General features: G+C 40.4%; 1 long non-coding RNA gene across 1 annotated transcript; it reads left to right on the plus strand.

The window, feature by feature from the left end:
- Window positions 1-15,323: 15,323 nt before the first annotated feature.
- On the plus strand, window positions 15,324-15,822 carry LOC103699054. The gene is made up of 3 exons (XR_005509195.1): window positions 15,324-15,415; window positions 15,496-15,640; window positions 15,777-15,822. It is a non-coding gene; the product is annotated as an uncharacterized LOC103699054 (long non-coding RNA).
- Window positions 15,823-24,835: the final 9,013 nt, after the last annotated feature.

Genomic DNA, 24,835 nt, shown 5'->3' on the forward strand with positions numbered 1-24,835 from the left:
GTCAGAGGGCCAAACTTATACCCATATCCACTCGGAACATCTCTCGACAATAGAGCGTTCCGGAATTGGTCACGTTCAGTGAAATGTACTCCTACACTTCACCTGTATGGCATACCAGTGTCTCCACACTCCTTGGTTAAGAGGACAACCAACGTATATGTCACACAACGACCTAATCTCGATAATGTTGTCGTCCTAGTAACAACATATTATTTGGTCGCGAACAAGTTTAAGGACTCAAAGATAAATCCTCCTTTATCATAACATAAGTCCTAAGGACTTCATCATATAAGAGTTCATTTGAAGATGAAATGATAAATAATGCCAAATAATACTTTATTAATTTGTCAATTTATTTACAAAATTCAATCATCAATATGCTGACGATTGACATTTAGGATACAATTCCCAACATGTGTCTGGGGTAACTGTGCTTGTTATTGGAGCAACTGCTGTTGCACTTGCTGTTGCATCTGCATAAGGCCCACTATGGTCTGCATAACTTGGCCTAGGCCTGGCTCTTGTTATCCTATCTGAGTATCACTAGCAGGATTGACGACTCTCTCCTGCTGAGGGGTGTTACCAGCTTGTTGGGGTGTGCTGTCATTTTGCGGGTTGGGTGCCTTATTAGTAGCTCTGCGAGTAGTCTTTCTCGTCCGACGTGGAGGCATCCTGATCTATGTCTATCAGATAGCAGCATACCAATAATAAGCTTACCAGTTCATTACAAGTACATAGAATGGTTGTTACAATAATCATAAACTAACGTCCCAATGTCCCTAGTGTCTACCCACCTACACTCATGTCATGTCAGATTTTCTTATCTCATAATTTATCCAACCTGGCTCTGATACCATAAAAGTTGTCACGCCCCCGGCCCGAGATCGCGAGCCGGGGGTTCGCGCCAACCGCCGCACACCCGTAGGAAGCTCTCCCCACGAGCATGCAAGGCATCTCAATCAAACATCTCAGTTATATAAATAAAATAATTCAGCTGAAATAAATGCAATCTTATTCCATTGACTGACACAAATTATATAGTCTCACAATTCTAAATACGCAGCGGAACAATAAATATAAAACATCAATTTAAATAAAGCCTAATCTAGGATAACTTGTGCTTCAGTTCTTCTAGTCGCTCTTCCATTTTAAATCCCCGATAGGTTAGTTCTCGGAATCTGTAAAACAACAAGAAATTGTATAATGAGCTAGACAGCCCAGTAAGTAATAAACACCTTAACTAGTCAATTCATATAATAACATAAAATATAAATACAAATTGCGATGAATCAACATAATAACATAGTCAATTCCTTTTCAAGCACAAATTCATTAAAATTCGTATTTTTCAAATATCTATATACATAATCATAAATCTGATTCGAAACAAATCATATTCATCTCATCAGCCTTTAGCTACGACCATACTTATACCCTGTGGCTAGGCCAGAAACAGAACCGCACTTATACCCTGCGGAGTGGGCCAGAATACCGCACTTATACCCTGCGGAGTGGGCCAGAATACCACACTTATACCCTGTAGTGGGGCCGGAATTGCTAATGCATAACCCCCTATTGGCAGGGTCCAGAACATAGCCAGGCTGAGAGTTCTAAATCTGATGCACATCAAAATTCTTTTGGTAACATAATACATGTATCATAATCCGATCTAAATATGCATATACGATGCAAGAACAGTAAATATAGCAATAATCCGAAAAATATTATTCCAGTTCACATATCCATTTTTCATTCAAATCATCATCTCGTAAAATTCATAAATCAAATATAAATTCATTAACAATTTATTCAATGCAAAAATAATATTATATAAATGAAGAGTCAAGAGAAGGCAGTTCATTACTTACCTTGAACGTGATCTCCAATAAATCCAATTAATCTCACAAATTCCTCGCAGAACCTAATATCCAAAAATCATATTTTTCTTTTTAAAGTTCATCACAATATATATAAAAACTTAAATTTAATATTCCCCCATGGCCGACCCTGCAGGAGTGCCTAGCACCTCGGGTTCGGGTTCGGATTCGGATTCATACCCGTAAACCACCCTCCTCCTTTTATTTTATTATTTTTTTTTCTTTCTTTTCTTTTTCTTTCTTTTCTTTTCTTTTCTTCTTTTCTTTTTCTTCTTCTCCTTCCCTTTTTCTTCTTTTCTTTCCCTCTTCTCCCGACTCATCTCTTCTTTTCTTCTTTGACGGAACAGAGGGCCCGTGACCCCCCTTCTTCTTCTTCTTCCCTCCTCGGTGGAGCCCAAAGGCGGCCACGGTGGCCGGCCTTGGCAGCGGCAGGAGGTGGTGGAGCAAAGCCAACCACCCCCGACAGCTGGCAGCGGCGAACACGGCCGGCGGCGAGTGTTCTCGGGCCGGACAGAGCTCCCATTTTGCACCCAATTTCCGGCGATTGATCGGCTCAAAAACCACAATAAATCATGGCTAAACATCACGGAAGGAAGGGAGGAAAGCTGGGAGTCCATACCTCGGCCCCGACGATGGTCCGATAGCTTTCTTTCTCTCCGGCGGCAATGGAGGAAGAGGAAGACCCGTGCCGAAGAAGACCCACCTTTCTAATGTCTCTCTCTCTCTCTCTCTCTCTCTCTCTCTCTCCCCCTCTCTCCCTCTCTCTCTCTCTCTCTCCCTCTCTCTCGGCCGGCAGCGGCTTCCCTTCAAATGTCTTCAACGAGAGGAGAAGCCCTAAAAAGAATGGGGGAGCCGGCTTCTTCAAGATGGCTCCCCCCCCCTCTCACACGCCCTCACGTGCGACGCACGTGAGGCCAAAATTTGGGCTGGGCCGGTCAATGGACCGGGCCCAGTTTCGGGATCTCACAAGAAGAAAGCCAAGTGTTTCCCATTTAAAAATTTTTGGGAGCATTGGCTACGTTCATGTACCCGATCAAGAGAGGTCCAAGCTCGATGATAAAAGCAAGAAGCATATCTTCATTGGATATGATCAACGATCCCAAGGCTACAAGCTCTACAATCCAAGTGTTGGCAAGGCAACTATTAGTAGAGATATGGAGTTCGATGAAGAAGATTCATGGGATTGGAGTAATAAAGATAAGGAGAGGTATAATTTCTTTCTATTTCTTAATGAGGAGGAGCAAAGAAGTGAAGTTCAAGAGCCCACAACACCTCCTAGACACCAACAACTCCTATTACACCATCTTCATGTTCATCTTCATTCTCAGTAGTACCAAGTTCAAGGCTAAGAAAAATGAGAAGACTAAGTAAAATATATGGGGTAACAGAGAATCAAAATAATCAAACTCTTTTTTGTCACTTTGCCGATTGTGAGCATATAGTTTTGAAGAAACAGTAAAAGATGAGAAGTGCGGAATTGCCATGGATGAGGAGATCAAGTCGATTGAGAAGAATGACAGTTGTTGCTTCATCATGTTAACCTGAGGATGACTTAAAAAGGGTGTCGTGATGAGTTACGACCTGTTCGATGCGACGTTCACAGCAGAATTCGAACGGAACGTCGTTCATCGTATGAACGCGCCTCGGATCGTAGAATTCAAAAAATTTTCTGGATCCAAATCCAGAAGATCTTTGAACTCATTAGGAAGGAAAGATTAGGATCTAAGGAGGGTTGATTAAGATTTATAAAACTGAAACAAAAATCAGAAGTTATAAATTTGAAGATCTCATCTTCAAAAATTCTGCAAGTGTACAACACCGTAGCCTGATGATCTTTCTAGGTTCCTGGTTAAGCCGCACATGTGTCCGGCCTCTACAGGTATCCACACGAGGATCTAATCATCTGAGATAGAGTCTTACCGGAGTGCTAGCTCCTTGCAAAGACCTCTCATGACTATCAAATAGATTGAAAGAAATCTGCAACATACCTCCTTCAAGAAGAACCCTTTCTTCTTTGATCTTACTCGCAACGGAGGAAGAGGAAGGAGGAACCTTTGTGCGTGGATCTTCCTACGACGACATGTGGTCTTTAAAATCTGCACAAACCTTGATTTAATCAAATTGACCCAATCATGAACCCAAATCAATTTGGGTCGAATCCAATTTGATTTGGCTCATTAAATCAGCCCAATTGTAATCCAATTGCAATCAATTCCACTTAATTCTTCTTCATTAACTCACTAACACTTAGTGGGTTAATTCAATCACCAATCATATTGATGATTGATTTCTATTGTGATTCTAAATCACAATTATGATAGTCTGACTAATTAAATCCTCTATGGGTGTGACCCCATAGGTTCTATTCTGACTGGTAGTGAGACATATTGAGATCTCCATCTCAATATCACTGAAACTCCTTTCAGTGGACTGAAACGATTTCAGTTCTACTCTCAGGGTTCACTGATCACCAAGTGAATGCCTTCGAGTCTCACAATCCACTAGTGACACCTAGCAGTATGTGGTGGCAACCCAGCAGAATGAAATGTCTGAACCTCTAGGTGCAGTTAGCGTATGATACAGTCCCTCTATTATGGATCCCGACGTGACGGAGGTTATGAATATCTCGTCAAATCCCCTCGGTCGTCATATATCAAATTTATACGACTTCCAGTTCGAGATATGAAAAACTCTTTTTCCAAAATACCTGACCAGGAATTTATCGAACTCAGTCTCATAAATCACATAGGATCACTCCTAATCTATCAAGGTCTATAGATCCCATCTAAATGCAACCCTATTCCAAAATGAACCTATTGTAGCCAATCCGCACTACAAGGACCCGAATGGCTAGGGCCTAAGTTCACATGCTCGTCAAATTACAGCAACCTCACAGTGAATAGCTGAGGCATCGCAGGTCAAAGGACCAATCATACAACTGCAGCAAAACTAGTCACTGACGAGTGGATAGACATACATGTGATTACTATCTTTGGTCACGCTCAGTACCTTATTCTCTAACAAGTACTCGCATAATCACTCCAGTGTCTCTACACCGTGGACTCGAGACTCGTCCATCTGACTAAGTGATATGTGCACTAATCGCAGCGGATCGATCACCATCCCTCGTGATGGATCCATCGATCAGGAGCATTTAGAAATTAATTCCTAATAACACATGCCTCAAATTCTCAACTCCTTGAGAATATGTGTCATCATCTATTAATTTCTTGGACGATTCAGGACACATACAGACATGAATGAAAAACAAATTGCCCAATCTTATTTATTAATAAGTGTCAAATTACAAATTTGTACCCAGATTACAAATATACGTCAGCCACGTTGGCTTATAGGGCATACTTCTAACAAATCGTTGTCACAATCTTAACCAATAAACAAATATTTTTATATTACTCTTACCATTCTCTATTCGATGAATAGTGGTTGTAGGAGGTCGATCCACAGGGAAGCGATTGGAGCACACAAATAGAGAACAAAAACTCCATTAAGATTTATGGCAATATTTATATATATATATATATATTTTTAAAACAATTTCTTGAGGATATTCGATTAATCTCTAACCAATCAGAGCTAGTTTTCTATTCAAAAATAAACAGAGAAAAGAAAGAAAACTTTTGCAAATAAAATAAAAATTCTAGAATGCATAAAATAAACTACAGAAATTAAACTGAACCTAGAATACGGATTGCATAAAAGAAAATTGATAGATTGCATTAAAAAAAATGATTACAAGAGTAAAAAAATGAAAAACAAAGGAAAAAAAAAAAAGAAACCCCTCTCGGTGGAGACTCTCTTTGTTTTTCTCTTTCTTTTTTTTTTCAAGAACAGGGCATCCTCTTTCTTTCTTTTTGATGTGAGCTCTCTTCTCCCCCTCTTTTGACCCAGCTGAGAACCCACCTCCCTCTTCCTCCCCAGCCGATGGCCTCTCCTACCTTCGCCAGCCGAGAGCCTCTTTATATAGATCCCATCAGCTAGCGAGCACGTGGAGAGGATGCGTGATCGCTGGGAGCTGATCATGGGTGAAGATCCGGCGTAGATGCAGGGATCACGGAGAAGGGGGTCGCAGGATGCAGAGGGAAGCTGTAACGCGGCTGGAACGACTCCTTGATGGCGAGAAACGGAAGTGGATGATGCTCGTGGGAAGGCTTGGATGCTTCGCTAATCCGAAAAGGGAGGAATCTGAGGCGAGCTGGACGCGGAAGGAAGAGGCGGACGGATGGGAAGCCGAGGATGGGTGCGATCGATTGAAATGCATATCCCGGCTGGCCGCGGGATATCCAGACGCGGGATCCGGGTGGCTCGGACGCGGGGGCTGCAAGCATCGTGGGAGGGAGCTGTGATGCTTCCGATTTCTCCACAGAAGGATAGGAACGCAGGGAGTTTTGCTGGGAGGAGGCTAATCCGGAATGACAAGCGAATGCTAATCGCGGAGAATGGGGTGCTAATTCGGAATGACGGGCGGACGCTGGGAGGAGGTGATCGTCCGGGATCGCACGCGGAAGAGGAAGGATGCCACGAAATCGCTGGGGTGCTGGAAATGGAAGGAGCTGCAGACGCACGTGAGAGGATTTGCTGCTGTGAATGCGCTGGGAGGCTGCTTCTTATTTCCTTCTTTGGGCTACGGAATGTTAGGAGCGCAGGGATCTTTGAAACAGGGAAAGAGGTGGACGCACGAATGCTAGGATATCGCACGCGGGCTCCGATGCTTAGGTGCAAATGTTGGAAAACCTGGGAGCGCCGGAGGAAGAAGAAAAATAGTGGAAAAAAAAGTTTTGTATCGTAACACTGTTTATATGAACAGTATCATCACGTAACACTGTTTATATGAACAGTTTCATCACGTAACACTGTTCATATGAACAGTTTCTTCATGAAACACTATTCTTATGAATAGTTTCTTCACGCACCAATATTCATATGAACAGTAATGTCAGCCATGAACAGTAATTTCAGCCATGAATAGTAATTTCAGTTACTGTTCATGGGATTGGATGCTAAAAAGATCTTCTCTTTTGTGATTAAGTGAGAGTGGTGCAAGGAGAACGGATCCATGGCTGAAATGTGCCTGATCGTAATTAATTGAGATGAACTTCTGTCCATAACAATAGGGATGAATCGTGATGATGCAGTGGAAAAATAGGAAGTGACCCAGATTTTAGGTGGGCTTGGTCCGGAAGGACCTTTAATTACAATAAGGAAACCAAGATTAAAAAAATACATTTTTTTAAGAGTTATATGCAGAAGACTTTAGAAAATTAGATCCAAAAGAGTGCTAAAATGTGCATAGATGTGCACTTAACACACCCTCAAACCTAAATTTTGCTGGTCCTCAAGCAATATCCTAACTTACTTTCGCAGGCATCGCAGTTGCATTTAGCAGATGCAACAAGTCGTTAAACCCCTAGGTTATCCTAGTGGACGAGTGTTGTCTCGTGAGAGTTTGCAGTGAAGTTACCCACAAACTTCATCAGTCCGAGATTTCCAATGTTTAACTCGAAATTTGAACAAAGTATTATTGTATGAACCTAGAATTGCAAGGACAATAAAGACATATTGCTATCATATTTAAGCAAGCTCTAATTCAAATTCCATTACACCCCATCTATCTGTTAACAAGTCAAGAATGTAGTGAGGTGCAAGATAGTATCATATACATGAGTGGCTTTCACTTACTTCCAGCATGATCACTCTAATTTCCAAAACTTTCTAGAGTTAAATGGTAATGAACATCCAAGATTTAACTTTTAATCAGACTGAATACTAAGAAGAATGACTTGTGCAATATCTAGCCTTATTAAGCTTTCTAACTAACTCATGTAGCGAGTGTTATGCCAATGACTCCCGATCTAGATGGCTCAGGGCACTAGGTGTAAAGACACGCTAACAGATTTAATAACTCAAGTCAACTATGCTCCAAGACCGAATTAGTCACTCAAAGTTTAATCTCAGTTATACCCACCTTTTTACACGAACACTCGCTGCTTGCCAGGCAAGAGGCCCAGTTACTTAGTGAGAAGACTTAAAATAATATCATTATTATTATTATTATTATTATTATTTTTTAAGTGTTCATCACACACATAACTTTAAATTATCCAAAAGATTAAAAGTATTCATATTAATTACAAGTTTACATACCCCACTATTCATGTGCTTACGTGTAGATGCTAAATCATCTTCTATCATGTTAGCAGGAGACAGGTGGGACGAAAACTCAAGCTAGAATTGCTATCATATTCCTTAACTCAAACTGTTGCTGGTGGTCCAAACCGAGAACGATTGACACGACGGTGTGAACGGGGTTCCGCCTGAGTTGTCTTGGTTGGTGCTGGTTGCGCTCCACCTTCCGCCAAGGAACCTGCAAACAAGCCTTGCACCACCACCAGGGTGGTGATGGCCCTCCGACGGTCAAGTCAGAGGAGATTGGAGGAGGAGAGATGATAATCACAAGTGGGATAGAGTGCTCTGGGAGGTATTGCTTACCCCCCCTTCTCCCCCCAGCCGCGTATATACCTGGCTGGGAGGTCCCTCAGGGGGGTTTGTCGTCGTGGGGCACGATAGAATGGCCACTGACATGGCCGTTACCGGGCGTCGTGGAGCAGCGCTGGGTACGGCCATGACAGGGCGTAGTGGAGCTCCGCTTTGTACGGTTGATACAGGAGATCGTGGGCAGCATCGGGTACAGCCGTTGCAGGGAGTATGGAGCAGGAGGCCGCGGCGTGCCTCTGGAGAATAGCCTGTCGTTATCAAAAGATCTCCGACTCGGGGTCGGAGTGCTGGATCATAGGGCAGCCGACCCGGGGTCGGGCTGCGAAGCCGAGGAGGTCCGACTCGGGGTCGGAGTGCTGGATCACAGGGCAGCTGTAGCTTTCCTGGATACGCGTGCCGATCACGTGGGGCATGGCGGCTCAATTCCCCCATAACACAAACCTATTGTCAAATCAATTCTTAGTTTATACAACCAAAAAGATTAAAATTTGAGTTAAAAATTTGAACTCCTCCATTTTTTTTTGCATAAAAGATAAAAGATCAAAAATATTCTCACCCCCATACCTAAATTCAACATTGTCCTCAATGTTGCGAAAATTAAAACAGTAATAGGGTAGAGGAGTCATTACCTAATATTGGACCTTGATATGGCTGGATAAATTGAAGATTGGGAAAAATACCCCCAAACCTGCATGTTTGTAATTTATTGAAAAAAATTATTATTATTATTTTTCAATAAATTTTAATCTTTACATGTTGGGTTGCCTCCCAAGAGCGCTAAGTTTTATGTCTTCATCCAGACAATTCTAATTCACTCATAATAGACAGGGTCGATCAAAAGTGTCTCCTCGACCTTTGGACTCAGCTACTCAAGGTATGGTTTTAAACGATGTCCATTGACTTGAAACGACCTACCATCCATGGTATTGCATATTACTACCGCACCATGTGGATGCACTTTCTCTATCATGTATGGGCCAGCCAGCGAGATTTTAGTTTTCCAGAGAATAGATGTAATCGAGAATTATATAAAAGGACTTTCTGTCCTTGGTGAAACTCCTTACGAGTGATCATCTTATCATGCATGACCTTCATGCGATCCTTGTACTTCTTAACACACTCGTAAGCATCGTTCCTAATTTCTTCAAGCTAATCGAGCTAGAGCTTTCTATGCTCTCCCACCTTGTCGAGATCGAAATTTAGGCATTTGATTGCCCAATAGGCCTTGTGCTCTAACTCGACAGGTAAATGACAAGCCTTGTCATAGACAATCCTATATGGGGACATTCCAATTGGTATTTTGTAGGTCGTACGATATGCCCACAATGCATCTGTTAACCTAAGGGACCAATCCTTTTGAGATGGATTGATAGTTTTCTCAAGGATGGTCTTAATTTTTCTACTGGAAATCTCAACATGTCCACTCATTTGTGGATGATACGGTGTACCGACCTTATGGATGATATTGTACTTTCTAGCAAGGGCTTTAAAAATACTATTGCAAAAGTGTTTCCCCCCATCACTAATGATAGCACGAGGGGTGCCAAAACGAGCGAAGACAGACTTCTTAAGAAACTTGATCACTACTTTGTGATCATTGGTCTTACACGCGACAGCCTCAATCCACTTGGATACATAATCAACAGCAAGGAGTATGTACTGGTGCCCAAACGACATAGAAAAAGGACCCATAAAATCAATACCCCAAACATTAAAGATTTCTACAATTAAGATCAGGTTCAGGGGCATCTCATTTTTTCTTGAAATTTTTTCTAGTCTTTGACATCGGTCACATGTTTTACAATATTCATGTGAGTCATGGAAGTGTGGGCCAATAGAATCCGCACTGCAAAATCTTTGCAGCTGTCTTTTTACCACTGAAATGACCACCACAAGCATGGTCATGACAAAAGGAAAGGACTTTCCTTTGTTCGTATTCAGGGATGCACCGTCGAATGATCTGATCAGGGCAGTATTTGAATAAGTATGGTTCATCCCAAAAAATACCAATTCATACGAACTAGGAAGCGAAATTGCTCTTGCTTGGTCCAAGAGCTGGGCATTCGTTTAGTAACGAGGTAGTTGACTATGTCAACATACCATGAAACATTGGTTTGGAAAATCATCATTAGTTGTTCATCAGGGAAAGTTTCAAATACAGGTAAGGATTCTGCAGATGACTCAACAATCAGTCTGGACAAGTGGTCAGCTACTACATTCTCAGATCCTTTTTAATCTAGGATTTCGAGATCAAATTTCTGGAGCAGTAGGATCCAACGAATGAGCCTTCCCTTGGCATCCTTCTTTGTGAGATGGTACTTAAGGGCGGCATGATCAGAATAAACAAGGACCTTAGATCCTATCAGGTAGGGATGAAATTTATCTAGAGCAAAAACAACCGCCAACAATTCTTTTTCAGTGGTGGAATAGTTGAGTTGGGCGCCATTCAGAGTTTTGCTCGCATAATGAATAACATGGGGAAGCTTCCCCACTCGCTGACCTAAGACAGAACCTCTGGCATAATTAGATGCATCACACATGATTTCAAAAGGACAACTCCAATCAGGAGACCTTATGATGGGTGGTGAAGTCAATTCAGATTTCAGTCTTTCGAAAGCAGTTACACAAGTTAGTGAAAAATTGAAAATAGCATCTTTGGCCAACAATCACATAAGGGTTTCGATATTTTGCTGAAATTCTTGATAAAGTAGCGGTAAAAATCCGCATGTCCTAAAAAAGATCGAATTTTCCTAATAGTCTTAAGAGGTGGCATTTTAACAATTAATTCTACTTTGGCCTTATCCACCTCAATTCTCCTTTGTGATACAATGTGTCCTAAAACAATACCTGATTCTACCATAAAATAATACTCTTCCTAGTTAAGAACTAAGTTTTTCTTTTTACAGCGCTCTACAACAAGTGTCAAGTAGTGCAGACATTCATCGAAATTGGATCCAAATACAGAAAAGTCATCCATGAAAACTTCTAAAAATTTCTCTGCCATGTTGGAGAAAATACTCATCATACACCGCTGGAATGTAGCCGGTGCATTGCATAGCCCAAAAGGCATGCGACGATAGGCAAAAGTGCCATAAGAACGGGTGAACGTTTTTTCTCTTGATCCTCACGTGCAATAGGGAATTGGTTATATCCAGAATATGAAAGCGAAACTATGATGCTAGTAGTTATAGCATGCTGAAATTTAAAACTTTTTCAAAATCAATGGCTGTCTTATTCGGGTTGCCTACGTACCCCTTCACAAGGGGGATCAAGCCATACATAGTTCCTTTTAATTTTAAAATTTGCAGCAGAAAAATTGAATTAAACATTTTAATTCTAGCATGCATAAGAAATTAAATTTCAATGCACCACTACAAGTATTCATGATTAATATGTCGGGATCGTTTAAACGATTATGCTAAAATCATTGCACGATTAATTTTAGATCTAAAATAAGATTATTAATTAAGTTCTAAACTCAATTAATCTAACACCTAACTAATCTTCGAAGGCCTATCGAATAGGCTCTGAAGATTACTCTGTGAAGAAACTAAAAGAGGTTTAACCCTCGGAGATTGGAACCTATAAAAAATATCTTTGGATCTAGATTCATACCTTTATAAAATCTGAAAGTAATGGATCTGATGCTCGAGCTTTGTAGCCAACACTCGTCTGGCCTCTACGAGTAATCCATGCGAAGCTTCTGGAGTGATCCAATCCCGCGGAAGTGCTAGCTTGCACAGGATCTTCCTTTGCTGAATTTTGATCTTTCCGACTATCAACTTTTGATTCGCCTTCTTGAAAGAACTTGGAGGAATGGTTAGTAGGGATTGAAGAGGACTTAGATCTAATCTAAAGGCTCTTATCAGGGACCCCTATCAGCTATGGTGAGATGGACTTAGAGGAGCATGAAATGGCAAGATGGACAAGGCTGAATTTCATTCATTTAATTTCATGGTCATGGCGACACTTGGAACTCTTCCTTTTAAAGGCACGCCATCTGATTATTTGAATTCGAAATTCAAATAAAAATCTGGTATCTTGTTGGCACATAAAGGGGTTGGTTGTAACAAGATAGATCTTATCTCGTTTGAATTCAAAATTCAAACAATAGATGGTTCGTGCGAGTGAGATAGGATCGAAATGGATGGTGCTGATATTCCATCATCATCTAGCCATTCTCCCACATGTCCCATGATCCAAATCCCATCACTTTTCATTGAAAATCCACTTTCGGATCGAATCCCTCGAATTCAGGCCATCTGCGAGTTCCAGAATTTTCAAAAGGAGTCGACCTTTCCGATCTCGAGTCAACTCCAAGTCGCCTCGAGTTGACTCCTTCCCCTTCGAGTCGACTCTAAAGTCTACCCGAGTCGATCCCAGAGCTTTGCAGATCGACCCCGGCTGAGATGACAGAGAGCTTCTTCTCTGATACGCCCAGCGAGTCGATCCCTTCATAGCTCGAGTCGACCCCAACTTGCTTGAGTCGACCCCAACTGAAAAAAAGAGAAGAAATCGTTCTCTAGATTCTCTGAGGAAGTCGACCCCAGCCAAGCTCGAGTCGACCCCAACCCATCTCGAGTCGACCCCTCTTTACTTCGAGTCGACCCCAATCAGGTCAAAACCCTGATTGAACCCAAAATTGGATCCAATTCAATTTGGCTCATCCTTAGTCCATTTACTCAATCAAATTGAGTTTATTAGTAATCTAATTACTAATTAATCCTCCAATAATTACTTTAATTATTTTATAGGATAATTTGTCAATCGAATTGATCAAATTATCCTTGAATGATTCTCAATCATCCATCAGCCATCTTGACCAATCAGAAAACTTCTATACGTGGGACCTCATAGGTTCGAACCTAAGCTGGTAGTACAGGAATGACTTCATGCACTAATCGATGTGACCATCTAGCAATGGTACCCGACATACGGATAGGCCGAATATATGCGAAGCAAATATTCTGAAACCCTGGACTATGGTTATTGTACAATTCCTCCCTTTGACTCCTAATGCTAGGATGACCTCAGAGTTCTGTCAACTCTCTAATCAGTACATCCACTATGTGATCAACTTTAGAAATCCTATGACTCATCACAAGGATTATTCTGGCCAAGATTTTGCTAAATTGAGTATAAAGCATTATCTCCTGTTTCCAGAAGATTCCATATTGACTCACGCACCGATTTTGCAAAATCTTGACTGCACCCAGTAACCTTCCATCCCAGTGAGTTGCTTGCTAATCACTGTGGTGATCTCAGGTCTGAGGGATACTAACACCCATATCCAGTCGGAACATCTCTTGACAGTAGAGCATTCCGGAATTGGTCACGTTCAGTGAAATATACCCCTACACTTCATCTGTGTGACATATCAGTTTCTCCACACTCCTTAGTTAAGAGGACAACCAACATATATGTCACACAACGACCTAATCTCGATAATGCTGTCGTCCTAATAACAGCATATCATTTGATCGCGAACAGGTTTAAAGACTTGAAGATAAATCCTCTTTTGTCATAAAATAAGTCCTAAGGACTTCATCATATAAGAGTTCATTTGAATATGTACAATGAAATGATGAATAATACCAAATAACTCTTTATTAATTTGTTAATTCATCTACAAAATTCAATTATCAAAATACTGACGATTGACACTTAGGATACAATTTCCAACAGAATAACCATCGAGAAAACAGTAATGAGAGTGGCCAGCTAGACGTTTTAGCATTTGATCGATGAAGGGTAGAGGAAAGTGGTCTTTCCTAGTCATGGCATTAAGCTTCCTGTAGTCGATGCATACTCGCCATCCATTTTGGATTCGAGTAGGGACTAACTCATTTTGATCATTTTTTACTACAGTGATGCCTAACTTCTTGGGTACGACTTGAACTGGGCTTACCCACTGACTATCAGAAATAGGATATATAATTCCTGCATCTAAAAGCTGCTGAGTTACACCTCGTTCGATGCGACGTTCGCAGCGAAATTCGAACGGAACGTCGTTCATCGTATGAACGCGACTCGGATCGTAGAATTCAAAAAATTTTCTGGATCCAAATCCAGAAGATATTTGAACTCATTAGGAAGGAACGATTAGGATCTGGGGAGGGTTGATTAAGATTCATAAAACTGAAACAAAAATCAGAAGTTATTAATTTGAAGATCTCATCTTCAAAAATTCTGCAGGTGTAGAACACCGCAGCCTGATGATCTTTCTAGATTCCTGGTTAAGCCGCACATATGTCCGGCCTCTACAGGTATCCACACGAGGATCTAATCATCTAAGATAGGGTCTTACCGGAGTGCTAGCTCTATGCAAAGACCTCTGATGACTATCGAATAGATTGGAAGAAATCTACAACATACGTCCTTGAAGAAGAACCCTTTCTTCTTTGATCTTGCTCGCAACGGAGGAAGAGGAAGGAGGAACCTTTGCACGTGGATCTTCCTTGCCTTGATGTCGTGGAAGAAGAGGATGCAGAGGACCCCCTTGCTGCCGTGGAGAAGGAGGAAGAATGGGCTTGGGCGTGGAGGAAAGAACTCCTTCTTCCCGCTGCATAATCACTCCAGTGTCTCTACATCGTGGACTCGAGACTCGTCCATCTGACTAAGTGATCTGTGCACTAATCTTAGTGGATCGATCACCCTCAAATGTAAGGTTTGCCCTCTACTATCATTCTCCTAAGGGTAGGGTTTTGGCTTCTAGGATTTTGGATTGATCACTGGTTCGGTTCTTGCAGAAGAAGGAGAATTTAGATGAGGCGCCTCTGGACAAGCGAAGGAAGATTGGAGTAGGGAGGATGGTGTGCTCGGCAACCAACCCGCATGCGCGGCAGGTGCTGTCGACTGTCAATGCTGGTACGAATCCTGGTGGGCATGGTGATCATGGGGCCGGCGCCGCTCCGAGCTCTAATGGTGGGAGCAGTGGTGGTGGGGTTGAGTTCACATCTAGGGAGGATGTGAAGAGGTTTTTGGGTGAGAAGATGAAGGGGAAGAACAAGAATGATTACAAGGTAATTGGTCTGAAATTTCCCATTTTGTTGAATTTTTGCCCATTTTAACTGATTTTGTGGGAATTTTATTTATATTATAGGGAAAGAGCGAGCAGATGATAGAGTACATAAAGAAACTCAGGACTTGTATCAGATGGTTCATGGAGCTTGAAGATGGGTATTTGGCCGATCAGGAGAAACTCAAAAGTATGTTGGATTCTGAAGAGAAAAGGCATGCAGAGATTGGTAAATGTCACTTATGCCTTTTAATTCGGACCGCTAATTGTTCATTGATTGGTTGTTAAAAGAAATCTTTTTTGATTAGAAGTTTGAAGAACTAGGTGTTTGTAGTATTTATTTGGTCGGTTTTTATCTTCTGTAGAGGCTCAGATGAGGGCCAAGGTTGAAGAATTAAATGTAATTATCCAATACCTTCAGAGGCAGCATGCATCTTTGCTGGAAAGCTTCAGAAAGGAGGAAGCTAACAAATTGATAGTTCTTTTGAAAATTTCTAGTTCTTCTATTAATTGTTTGGCATGTTTCTGACGGCAGATTTGAAAAATGACAGGCTTTCGTTAAATCTTATGAGATGGAAAGAGAGGCAAGGATTGTAGTTGAAAATTTGCGGGCAAAATTGTCCGAAGAGCTGGAAAAGGTCAATCAAGAGGCAAGACGTTTCAGCGATCAGGTAAGGGTGTTTGCTCGTAGACAGAGATTGTAAGGACCCCTATAAACCTTGCTTTCTTATATTATTTCAGCTGAAAATGATCCAAGAAACCAACAAGAGGTTGCTGGAATACAATACTAGCTTGCAGTAGTACAATAGCAATCTTCAAGCTGATGCTTTGAAAAATGGTGAGACTATGTCAAAGTTGCAGAAGGAGAAGAATGCGATGATGGAAATCTTTAAGGGATCACACCAACTCTCTTAAGATTCAATTGGAGTCTTCTAGGGTGGGCTATCCCCAATTTGTTTTGGCTTTTAATAATGAATTAATGGTCACATGAGCGAGCGATGTTAACTTGGCTAGTAGTTGCAAATATTTGGCTTTCCTTTATTTTATAACTACTATTGCAAAAATCAGTTCTATGTAGTGCTTAATTGTTGCTGAGTGAAACCAAAGGATAAATATATTTAGAAGCACCTTCTAGTGATATTGGATGAAAGAATCTTTTCCATGGGTTCTGTTTTGAATAGGATAGACAGTCTTAGTTTATTTTCTAATAAATATTTTTTAAATTGCAGGTTTCTTGATTATGAGGTCAGTCACAAAACTGTTGCTATCATGCGCCAATTTTTCAATGGTCCTTGGTTGTCATGGAGGGAGGTCTCTGCACATGCTAAAGTTGGAATGCTTCATTATGATTGCTTTTGCCTTAGATGATATGTTTTTGCATTCCTAGGAGGAATGAAATCTCTGTTGATCTCTATGACATACTTTTGGACTTTGATTTTGATAGATTTAGGACATGTTGATGTCTGTTTTGAATGATATGTTAAATAACTTTTGCGTAATGTTGAATGCCTTTGCTATTAATGATATTATTATTATTATTATTATTAGTAGTAGTAGTAGTAGTATGAGCCAATCAATGTACCAGATTATTGGAATGTGATCAGCGACCAAATTTGGTTACTGAATTGTTTACCAAGTATTGTAACGAGCAGCCATAAATTTAGTGACAGAATTTTGGTTACTAAAAATTAATTTTGCTCAGTGAGCTGTGACAAATTAGTAACGGTAATCTTATTACTAGGTCCGTGACGGAATTAATGACAAATTTAGTGACAAAATTTGTGACCATGTCTGTGACGACTAAATCTGTCACTAAAAGTTGTGACAGATTAGTGACCAAACTTGTGACCAAGTTCTGTGACAAAATTAGTGACCAAGTTACCTTCGTCACTAACTCAGCGACTGGATAGTGACGGAAAATATGTAATTTCTTAAATATTTAATTTTTGGATTTGTAACGGCTTAGTGACAGCGGTTCTGTCACGGAGTTTAGTGACGGGAATCGCCGCCGTCACTAAGAATTTAGTGACACGTGTTTTTGTAACCAATTTAGTGACGGAAGCTCCAGTCACAAATTCCGTATTAGTAACCGGAAACACGGTATAGTGACGGGAATCGCCGTTACTATACGTATGTTTTCTGGTAGTGGTCCCTCGTGATGGTTCCATCGATCAGGAGCATTCAGAAATTAATCCCTAATGACACATGCCTCAAATTCTCAACTCCTTGAGAATATGTGTCATCATCTATTAATTTCTTGGACGATTCATGGGCATATACAAACATGAATGAAAAACAAATTGCCCAATCTTATTTATTAATAAGTGTCAAATTACAAATTTGTGCCCCATATTACAAATATGTGTCAGCCACATTGGCTTCTAGGGCATACTTCTAACAAAAGCTTGATGATCTCGGCTCGAACTACATCCTTCATGACTGGATTAAGTCATCTTTGTGGCTCTCTAGAGATTTTTGCATCCTCTTCTAAATGGATCTTATGTTGGACCACAGAAGGACTAATCCCCTTGATATCAGCTATAGACTTATTCCGAAGGATACTTAACAACTTCTCTTCCTATTCTTTAGTCAGATTCGATGCAATTATAACAGGTAAGGTCTTGTTGTCTCCAAGAAATGCATACTTCAAGTTTTCGGGAAGGTCTTTAAGTTCTAACTGGGGAGGTTTGACATTGGATTTGGTACCAACTGAGATTTTGAAATAGGCAATGATTCAAACTTGGTAGCCCATCTGCTAGTATCCATCACAGGAATGGAATCTAACAATGCATTCACCTCCTGACTGGATTCACAATCTTGACCGAAATTAGCCAAACATCTTTCTAATGGATCAGAATAACTCGACTCTTCAAAAGAACCGCTAATTATATTCTCAATCATGTGAATTTCTTCCAAATCGTCCATCTCAGTTGACTGACTACTACTGTGAAAAACAATAAGTTGGACAGTCATGTTCCCAAAGGCTAGAGTCATTATTCTATTTCGGCAACTGATCACAGCATTTGAAGTAGCCAAAAATGGTCTACCTAGGATCACCGGGATATGACTTTCTAGATTTTTTTCTGGTTCATTTTCAAGGACTACAAAATTCACAGGGTAGTAAAACTCATTAACTTTTACGATCACATCCTCTACAATTCCTTTGGGGTACTTTACTGTCATATCTGCTAATGAAAAAGTGATGTTTGTGGGTTTTAATTTTCCCAAACCCAACCCTGTGTAAACAGAATAGGGTAACAATTTTACACTAGCGCCTAAATCTAGGAGGGCTCTCCGAATGATGATTTCTCCTAAACCCTGGTGGACCACCCTGATGCCGAATAGGTTCAGTCTGCCTGTATGAGAAGTTCAGGTGAAATCTATTATTAGGATGATAAATTGGGCTGAATGAGTTGGGAGTGGGTTTCTTGAAGGCACTATATGAATTTAGAGCATTTGCCTGCTCGGGTTTGATATTGGGTAAACTAGGACAGCACTCCACTAGATGCTCAGAACTGTTACACAAGATACATAAGCCTTGTGGCTCATGTTTCACTTTCATGATGGGATTTGACTCTTTGTGTGAGTTCGAATTAGTGGAAACAGTGAAAGCATCCAACTTTTTGCTCAGATTGTTCATCCCATTCACCAGATTGGACATGACATTCTTAAGTTCTAGGTTTGTTTTTATTCTGTAGGTACTTGGTTCTCTAGACCCATAATCATCTCTATCAACCTCCTGACCGTAGCTACTCCAGTACACAGGAATATGATTGAATCCATACATAAAGGTAGGTTCATGAACCAAACCCCTGATCAAGCCTATGAGGAGGAATTTTTCCAACTTTGGAAAAGATTCCATGATCTTTTGGTCAAGTGCCCGCACCATGGGATAGAACTTAGCCATGAACTTCCTAGGTAGTTGTTCCCATGATGTGATGGAGCTCGGAGCAAGAGAATACATCCATGCAGCGGCACGATCCTCTAAATTCATGGAAAACAATCTTAATTTAATACCCTCTTTATCTAAGTTTTGATTTCTGAATGTTTGACAGATTGTCAAAAAATTATTTAGATGAATATACGGTTGTTCACTCTCAAACCCATGAAATTTGGATAACATATTTATTGTTGAAGCCCGAATCTCGAATTGGGCTGCATTATTAATTGGTAACACTATGCAAGTAGGGCGACTAGCGGATGCGGGTGCGAACAATCATTCAAAGTTCTAATATGTTCACCCATTATAGAGATTGATGGTTGCCTTACAGTTCACTGAGGGTGATGAAAAGTTCTGTCAATCTCAGGATCAAGTGGTATTCTACCATGCATACACTATCAACAATTCATTAGATTTGACTCCTAAAAATGAATGAGATCCTAAGAGAAAAAAAAGGGCTAGACACAGATGACCACAACCATCACCACACAACAATTTGGCTCTATTAGTCTTAAAATTAAGTGAGGTTTAGTAGCTTCTTAAATCTAGTTGCATGGAGAATTATTAGGTAAAAATTTATAAAATTCTCTCCTGAATTAGACAGCTCCTAATCTCCCTTCCAGATTAAACTTGTGAAAGTTATTCCTAGGTTCTTCGATGTTTAGCATGCTGAATTTTTTTTTTTTTGAAAACCATGGCTGAACCTGATCGGGTTGCCTACGTACCCCTTCACAAGGGGAATCAAGCCACACGTAGTTCTTTTAAAATTTCAAAAATACAGTGAAAAAATGAATCAAACAATTTAATTCATGCATGCTTACAAGATCAAATCTAGAAATCAGCACATTAAGAACACATAGGATTATGCCGGAATCGTTTAAACAATTATGCTAAAACTTTTATGCATGATTAACTATCAGATCTGAAACTTAAGAACTCTATTCCAATTAATCTCCAAATATCCATCGAATGGATTCTGGAGATATCTCCGTGAGGAGCCCCAAAAGAGGGTAAAACCTCGGGGAATCGGACCTAGACCTTGACACCATAATAAATGATTAATGCTAGATTAATACCTTTTATGATGGATGAAAGTTGTGAATCTGATTCTTGACTTCGCAGCCACGCACACGAATGGCCTCTACGAGAAGTACACGCGAAGTCCTGAAGGATCTTCTTCCGCAACAGTGCTAGCAGTTGCAGAACACTTGAAAGCTGAAATCTGCCCGTCGGGATTCAATCAACTCTTGATCAATCGTCTTGAAGCAGATGGAGATGAGGTTTGTAAGAAAAGTAGAGGACTCAGATCTGATCTTGAATCTTCCAAATATTCACCCTGAAAACCCTATCTAAAATGGAGAAGAAGAGGAAGAGGAGGCGGGTGAGGAAGAAGGCTGCAATGGATGTATTTTTGGTGCCCATGTTTGACCCCTTTTAATGGCCTCCGAATTTTCATTCAAAATTCAAAATTTATTTTCAGAAAACCTCTTTTAGTTGGCACATGCAAAGGAATAGGAACAACCCAAATCAGATCTCAACCAAATCTGATTTAAATTCAAATTTTAAACACATGTGCAAGAGGGAAGGAATTTGAAATCCATGCGGCAAGGTAAAACACTTCATAATTTCGAAATCACCTCTTAAAATTCGAATTTAATCCATTAAAAAACTCATACACCACCTTGGCTGATGGTTTGAGTGATTAAAATCATTTAACACATTGCTTAATGTTTGAATTTAAATTCAAATAACAAACAATGTCGCCATGTGTCAAGCAATGGGTCCATGTGCCATGCAATAATTTTGGTTTATTTAAAATTCATGAAATCCAATTCCATGTCGCCAATAATTGCCACATCATCTGAGCCTAATCCCCTTGGGTTGCACCTAATCAAATTTGGTCAAACCCGAATTAAAACAAAGCAATTTGGTTGAACCCAATCTAATCAGGTCAGACCCTGATTGAGCTCAAATTGAATCCAATTCAATTTTGGCTCATGCAAACTCAATCAAATTGAATTAATTACTTTGTGTTGGACCAAATCCAATTATGTCAATCCCCAATTAAGAACAAATTAATTTAAAATTAATTTGATCAGCTTAAGTCCTTTTTGGTTCTAACCTAATCCAATCAGGTCAAAATCCTGATTGAGCCCAAACTTGAATCCAATTCAATTTGGCTCATCCTTAGCACAATTACTCAATCAAATTGAGTTTATTAGTAATTTAACTACTAATTAATTCTTCAATAATTACTTTAATTATTTTATAAGATAATTTGTCAATCAAATTGACCAAATTATTCCTGAATGATTCTTAATCATTAATCAGCTTTCTTGATCAATCAGGAATCTTCTATGCGTGTGACCTCATAGGTTCGAACCTAAGCCGGTAGTATAGGAACAATTTCCTACACTAATTGATGTGACCATCTAGCAATGGTACCCAACGTCCGGATAGGCCTAATATATGCGAAGCAAATATTCTGGAATTCTGAACTATGGTTACTGTATAATTCAATCCCTTTGACTCCTAATGCCAGGATGACTAGCTCACTGTCAACCCTATAAGTAGTACATCCATTATGTGATTAACTTTAGATATCCCGTGACTCCTCACTGGGATTACCCTGGCCAAGGTTTTGCTAAATTAATCACAAGACATTATCTCCTGTTTTTAGGAGGGGTCAATTCCATCTTGACTCACAACTGACTAAGCAAGTACTTGACTGCACCCAGTGACCTTCCGTCACTGAATTAGAAATTCAGGTAGTCCGGTACCAAAGTACAGTGAGTTGCTTGCTAGTTACAGGTTGCTGTCTCAGGTCAGAGGGCCAAACTTATACCCATTTCCACTCGGAACATCTCTCGACAGTAGAGCATTCCGGAATTGGTCACGTTCAGTGAAATGTACTCCTACACTTCACCTGTGTGGCATACCAGTGTCTCCACACTCCTTGGTTAAGAGGACAACCAACGTATATATCACACAACGACCTAATCTCGATAATGCTGTCGTCCTAGTAACAACATATCATTTGGTCGTGAACAAGTTTAAGGACTCAAAGATAAATCCTCCTTTATCATAACATAAGTCCTAAGGACTTCATCATATAAGAGTTCATTTGAAGATGAAATGATGAATAATGCCAAATAACACTTTATTAATTGGTCAATTCATTTACAAATTCAATCATCAATATGCTGACGATTGACATTTAAGATACAAATCCCAACAACTTGAGCATACCAGTTAAGAAGATCTAGTAACTAGTGACCAGGTAAGTCCCAGGATATGTGGTGGTGCACCAGGCTCACTTAAGTACCACAATTTCTGTAACAGTTTTTACTGTTATAAAACTTGCCTAGACATCACCAATTACTAAAGTTCTCACTGGAGTGGCCTTCAGTCGCTTCTTTCCAAGAGCCTATTGAGCTCGAACACCCTAAGGCCAATGTCTAATTATTTTTAATATGATTAGGCTTAGGATATTTATATACTGTGACGATTTTTGGGCTAAAGACGAGTGATGAAATCCCAACCTTATCTTTTTAGTGGGATCTGCCCTTAGAATATTTTATGCAAATGCTTTACACTACATGCAATAATCATAAAAAAAAATTTAAAGTTTTATAGCATGACATTAAATTCTTTTAATTAAATGATCAAGAAAATTCTTTTTTTATTTATTTTTTTATTTTTTTATTTTATATTTTTTGTTTATTTAAAAAAAAATTTATATAGGAAGAACTTGAATGTAAACTAAAAACTAATCATTATGCATCAGTCAATCTTCGAATGCTCGTTGAATAAGCTCTGGAGATTACTCCGTGAGGAGCCCCAATAGAGGTATGATAACCTTGAGGGATTGCACCCTATCAATTACTAGCAAATTTTTTTAATTAATTAATTTTTTATTTATTTTTTAAATTTTAATCTAGGAAGAATTAAATAAGGCAAGATTAAAATAATCTAAGAAAATAAATCAAGGCTAAAATTGAAAATTTCACACCTGATCTTAGTGGTGTTCGCTCAATCTTCCTTGTGACTCGCCTTGCCTCCCCGGCAATGGTGCCAAAATGTTGTTGCTTCATCATGTTGACCTAAGGATGACTTAAAAAGGGTATCGTTGTCACAATCTTAACCAACAAACATATATTTTTATATTACTCTTACCATCCTCTATTCGATGAATGGTGCTTGTAGGAGGTCGATCCACAGGAAAGCGATTGGAGCATACAAATAGAGAACAAAAACCCTATTAAGATTCATGGCAATATTTATATATATATATATAAATAATTCCTTAAGGATATTCGATTAATCTCTAACCAATCAGAGCTAGTTTTCTATTCAAAAATAAACAAAGAAAAGAAAGAAAACTTTTGCAAATAAAATAAAAATTCCAGAATGCATAAAATAAACTGTAGAAATTAAACTGAACCTAGAAAATTGATTGCATAAAAGAAAATTGATAGATTGCATAAAAAAATGATTACAAGAGTAAAAAAATAAAAAACAAAGGAAAAAAAAAGAAACCCCTCTCGGTGGAACACTCTCTTTTTTTTTCTCTTTCTTTTTTTTTTTTTTTTCAAGAACAGGGTATCCTCTGTTCTTTCTTTTTGATGTGAGCTCTCTTCTCCCCCTCTTTTGACCCAGCCGAGAACCCACCTCCCTCTTCCTCCCCAACCGATGGCCTCTCCTACCTTTCGCCAACCAAGAGCCTCTTTATATAGATCCCATCAGCCAGCGAGCATGTGGAGAGGATGCGTGATCGCTGGGAGCTGATCATGGGTGAAGATCCAGCGCAGATGCAGGGATCACGGAGAAGGGGGTCGCGGGATGCGGAGGGGAGCTGTAACGCGGCTAGAACGGCTCCTTGATGGCGAGAAACGGAAGAGGATGATGCTCGCGGGAAGGCTTGGATGCTTCACTAATCCGGAAAGGGAGGAATCTGAGGCGCGCTGGACGCGGAAGGAAGAGGCGGACGGATGGGAAGCCGAGGACGGGTGCGATCGATTGAAATGCATATCCCGGCTGGCCGCAGGATCCGAGTGGCTCGGACGCGGGGGCTGCAAGCATCGTGGGAGGGAGCTGTGATTGCTTCCGATTTCTCCACAGAAGGATAGGAATGCAGGGAGTTTTGCTGGGAGGAGGCTAATTCGGAACGGATGCTGATTACGGAGAATGGGGCGCTAATCCGGAATGACGGGCGGACGCTGGGAGGAGGTGATCGTCCGCGCACGTGGAAGAGGAAGGATGCCACGGAATCGCTGGGGTGCTGGAAATGGAAGGAGCTGCAGACGCACATGGGAGGATTTGCTGCTGTGAACGCGCTGGGAGGCTGCTTCTTATTTCCTTCTTTGGGCTACGAAATGTTAGGAGTGTGGGGATCTAGGGAAAGAGGTGGACGCACGGATGCTGGGATATCGCACGCGGGCTCGGACGCTTGGGTGCAAGTATTGGAAAACCTGGGACGTGGGA

Source organism: Phoenix dactylifera, unplaced genomic scaffold (genome assembly GCF_009389715.1).
Source record: "Phoenix dactylifera cultivar Barhee BC4 unplaced genomic scaffold, palm_55x_up_171113_PBpolish2nd_filt_p 000842F, whole genome shotgun sequence".
NCBI lineage: Eukaryota > Viridiplantae > Streptophyta > Magnoliopsida > Arecales > Arecaceae > Phoenix > Phoenix dactylifera.